The sequence below is a fragment of the Chiloscyllium plagiosum genome, unplaced genomic scaffold (assembly GCF_004010195.1).
Source record: "Chiloscyllium plagiosum isolate BGI_BamShark_2017 unplaced genomic scaffold, ASM401019v2 scaf_13962, whole genome shotgun sequence".
In the NCBI taxonomy this organism is placed as follows: Eukaryota; Metazoa; Chordata; class Chondrichthyes; order Orectolobiformes; family Hemiscylliidae; genus Chiloscyllium; species Chiloscyllium plagiosum.
The window spans coordinates 22102-26948 of record NW_025212477.1 but is presented as its reverse complement, the minus strand read 5'-3'; the positions used below and the strand labels follow the sequence as shown (position 1 = coordinate 26948).

Sequence of the window (4847 nt, the reverse complement as noted above, 5' to 3'; positions counted from 1 at the left end):
GCTGTGGATCTGGAACAGCAGTGTGCGGGCAGTGAGTCTGGGAAAGCAGTGTGTGGGCATTCAGTCTGGAGCAGCAGTGTGTGGGCATTCAGTCTGTAGCAGAAATGTTTGGGCAGTGGATCTGGAACAGCAATGTGTGGGCAGTGGTCCTGGAGCACCACTGTGTTGGCAATGAGCCTACAAAGCAGTGTGTGGATAGTGAGTCTGGAACAACAGTGTGTGGGCAGTCGGTCTGGAATGGCAGTGCGCAGGCAATGGGTCCTGAAACAGCAGTGTGTGGGCAGTGAGTCTGGAACAATAGTGTGTGTGCAGTGGGTCTGGAACAGCAGTGTGTGGGCAGTGGGTCTGGAGCAACAGATTGTGGGCAGTGGGTGTAGAACAGCAGAGAGTGGGCAGTGAGTTGGGAATAGCTGTGTGTGCACAGTGTGTCCAGAACAGCAGAGTGTGGGCAGTTGGTCTGGAACAGCATTGTGTGGGCAATGAGTCTGGAACAGGAGTGTGTGGGATGTGAGTCCTGGAACAGCAGTGTGTGGGCAATGAGTCTGGAACAGCAGTGTGTGGGCAATGAGTCTGGAACAGCAGTGTGTGGGATCTGAGTCCTGGAACAGCAGTGTGTGGGCAATGAGTCTGGAACAGCAGTGTGTGGTCAGTGAGTCTGGAACAGCAGTGTGTGGCAAGTTCATCTAGAACAGCAGTGTATGCAGTGGTTCTGGAACAGCATTCTGTCAGCAGTGAGCCTGGAACAGCAGTGTTAGAATTTTAATTAGAATTAGAATTAGATTTAGATTTAGAATTAGAATGAGAGTTAGAAATAGAATTCAAATCTCTACTTTATGGAAACAGGCCTTTTAGCCAAAAAAGTCCACACCGACCCTCTGAAGTGTATCCCACCCAGACCCAGTCCGCTACCCTATTATTCTGGATTTCCTCTGACTAAAGCATGTAATCTACACATCTCTGAACACTATGGGCAATTTAGTGTGGCCAATTCACCAAACCTGCACATCTTTGGACATTGGGAGGATACCGGAGCAGCCGGAGGAAAGCAACGCAGACACGGGGACAATGTGCAAGCTCCACACAGTCGCCTGATGATGAAAACGATCCCAGGTCCCTGGTGCTGTGAGGCAGCAATGCTTACCACTGACCACCATGCTGCACTATGTGGGCAGTGAGTCTGGAACATCTGTGTGTGGGCAGTGAGTCCTGGAACAACAGTGTGTGGGCCGTGAGTCCTGGAACAGCAGTGTGAAGGCAGTGAGTCTGGAACATCTGTGTGTGGGCAGTGAGTCCTGGAACAGCAGTGTGTGGGCAGTGAGTCTGGAACATCTGTGTGTGGGCTGTGAGTCTTGGAACAGCAGTGTGTGGGCAGTGAGTCTCTCACAGCAGTGTGTGGGCAGTGAGTCCTGGAATAGTAATATCTGGGTGGTGAATCTGGAGCAGCAGTGCGCGGGCAGTGAGTCCTAGAACAGCAGTGTGTGGGCAGTGAGTCTGGAACAGCAGTGTGTGGGCAGTGAGTCTCTCATAGCACTGTGTGGGCAGTGATTCTGGAACAGCAGTGTGTGGGCAGTGAGACTCACACAGCAGTGTGTGGGCAGTGAGTCCTGGAATAGTAATATCTGGGTGGTGAATCTGGAACAGCAGTGCGCGGGCAGTGAGTCTGAAACAGCAATGTGTATGGAGCAAGTCCTCGAATATCAGTGTGTGGGCAGTGAGTCTAAAACAGCAGTATGTGGGCAGTGAGTCCTGGAACAGCAGTGTGTATGCAGCAAGTCCTGGAACAGCAGAGTGTGTGCAGTGAGTCTGGAACAGCAGTGTGTGAGCAGTGAGTCTGGATCAGCAGTGTGTGGGCACTGAGACCTGGAACAGCAGTGTGTGGGCACTGAGTCTGGAACAGCAATATGTTGGCAGTGATTCTGGAACAGTAATATGTGCGCAGAGATTCTGGAACTGCAGTGTGTGGGCAGTGAGTCCTGGAACAGCAGTGTGTGGGCAGTGAGTCTGGAACAGCAGTGTGTGGGCAGTGAGTCCCGGCACTGCAATGTGTGGGCATTGAGTCAGGAACAGCAATGTGTGTGCAGTGAGTCTGCAACAGTATTATGTAATCTGATAGCCTGGAACAACAGTTTGTGGGCAGTGTGTCTGGAACAGCAGTGTGTGGGCAGTGAGTCTCTCAGAGCAGTGTGTAGGCAGTGAGTCCTTGAACAGCAGTGTGTGGGCAGTGAGTCTCGCAGAGGAGTGTGTGAGCAGTGAGTTTCACGCAGCAGTGTGTGGGCAGTGAGACCTGGAACAGCAGAGTGTGTGCACTGAGTCTGGAACAGCAGTGTGTGAGCCGTGTGTCTGGAATGGCAGTGTGTGGGCAGTGAGTCCTGGAACGGCAGTGTGGGCAGTGAGTCTGGAACAGCAGTGCGGGCAGTGAGTCCTGAAATAGCAGTGTGGGCCGTGAGACTGGAACAGCAGTGGGCGGGCAGTGAGTCTGGAACAGCAGTGTGTGGGCCATGAGTCCTAAAACAGCAGTGTGTAGGCAATGAGTCCTGGAACTGCAGTGTGTGGGCGGTGAGTCTCTCAAAGCAGTGTGTGGGCTGTGAGTCCTTGAACAGCAGTGTGTGGGCTGTGAGTCTCGCAGAGCAGTGTGTGGGCAGTGACTCCTGGAGCAGCAGAGTGTGTGCACTGAGTCTGGAACAGCAGTATATGAGCAGTGAGTCCTGGAAAAGCAGTATGTGGGCTGTGAGTCTGAAACAGCATTGTGTGGACAGTGAGTCCTGGAACTGCAGTGTGTGGGCAGTGAGTCCTGGAACAGCAGAGTGTGTGCACTGAGTCTGGAACAGCAGTATGTGAGCAGTGAGTCCTGGAACAGCAGTGTGTGGGCAGTGGGTCTGGAACAACAGTTTGTGGGCAGTGAATCCTGGAACAGCAGTGTGTGGGCAGTGGGTTTAGAACATAGGTGTGTGCAGTGGGTCTGGGTCAGGGATGACCGTGGAGGAACAATGGCGGATATTTCTGTGCATAATGCAGAAGTTGCAGGATCAGTTCAATCCTAAAAGGAAGAAAGATCCCAGGAGGAGGCATGGGCGGCCGTGGCTGACGAGGGAAGTAAAGAAACATATAAAGTTAAAAGAGAAAAAGTATAACATAGCTAAGATAAGTGGGAAAACTGAGGACTGGGAAGCTTTTAAAGAGCAACAGAGGATTACTAAGAAGGAAATACGCAGAGGAAGGGCAGTACAGAGAGATCTGGGGGTTCTTGTACACCACTCAATGAAGGTAAGCATGCAGGTACAGCAGGTAGTGAAGAAGGCTAATAGCATGCTGGCCTTCATAACAAGAGGGATTGAGTATAGAAGCAAAGAGGTCCTTCTGCAGCTGTACAGGGCCCTGGTGAGACCACACCTGGAGTACTGTGTGCAGTTCTGGTCTCCAAATTTGAGGAGAGACATTCTGGCTATTGAGGGAATGCAGCGTAGGTTCACGAGGTCAATTCCTGGAATGGCGGGATTACCTTACACTGAAAGACTGGAGCGACTGGGCTTGTGTACCCTTGAGTTTAGAAGACTGAGAGGGGATCTGGTTGAGACATATAAGATGATCAAAGGATTGGACACTCTGGCGGCAGGCAACATGTTTCCGCTGCGGGGTGAGTGCCGAAACAGAGGACACAGCTTAAAAATACGGGGTAGACCATTTAGGACAGAGATGAGGAGAAACTTCTTCACCCAGAGAGTGGTGGCTGTGTGGAATGCTCTGCCCCAGAGGGCAGTGGAGGCCCAGTCTCTGGATTCATTTAAGAAAGAGTTGGATAGAGTTCTCAAGGATAGTGGAATCAAGGGTTATGGAGATAAGGCAGGAACAGGATACTGATTAAGGATGATCAGCCATGATCATATTGAATGGTGGTGCAGGCTGGAAGGGCAGAATGGCCAACTCCTGCACCTATTGTCTATTGTCCGCCTTTCCTGACTGCCACGCGCAGACAGCGTGCAGCCCCAATCCCTTTCTTTCCGCCTTTCTTGCTGATTTTGGCAGCGCTCCGCTCTCCTCCCCTCCGTGTCTCGTGCCTGCAGGAGACTGATGCCAGGCACAGCAGCAGCAGCAAAAATAACCTGCCGCTCCATTGCCTGGCACAAGACAAGTGCAGAGGGGTGACTTGAGCAGCCACTGCTGGCGGAAAAAGCCTACTGCACCTGGTATTCCCAGGCGGTCTCCCATCCAAGTACTAACCAGGCCTGAGTCTGTTTAGCTTCCGAGATCAGACGAGATCGGGCGTTTTCAGACTAGTATGGCCGTAGGCGCTGGCCCCTGCCTTTTCTCCCTACTTCAAGGCGTGCTGGCCAGCCACATTTTCTTTCTTGCTCTTTCTCTTTATCCCCTTTGGCTTTTTTTTCTCTTTTCTCTTTGCTCTTCCTCCTCCGTGCGTGCTTCCCTCCCTCCGTCCCTCCAGCTGCCTTTCAGGCCAGCCCTTGCCCACCAGGCTCCTGTAGTCTCCCACATCCCCACACAGGCCAACTGCAAGCCCTCCCCCTGCTTCATAGGGCTGCAGCCTGCATTCTCTCATCCTTCCACACTCCTCCCCCCCTCCATTTCGGAATGCCGGGCACTGGCCAGTGGGGTACCGCACGGATCAGTACTGGGACCGCAGCTTTTTACAATCTATCTTCAGGATATACAAGATGGTATTAGCAATAACATTCGCAAATTTCATCAGCTGGGTGGCAGGGTGAAATGTGATGAGGATGTTAGGAGATTACAGGGTGACCTGGACAAGTTAGGTGAGTGCTCAGATGCATGGCAGATGCACTTTCACGTGGATAAATGGATCCTTATCCACTTTGGTGGCAAGAACAGGAAGG

At 52.2% G+C, this 4847-nt stretch overlaps 1 non-coding gene across 1 annotated transcript; it reads right to left on the bottom strand.

Annotated features, from left to right (window-relative positions):
• Positions 1-4169: 4169 nt before the first annotated feature.
• LOC122547400 lies at positions 4170-4288 on the bottom strand. Its single transcript, XR_006310991.1, has one exon. It is a non-coding gene; the product is annotated as a 5S ribosomal RNA (ribosomal RNA).
• Between the last annotated feature and the right edge of the window lie 559 nt (positions 4289-4847).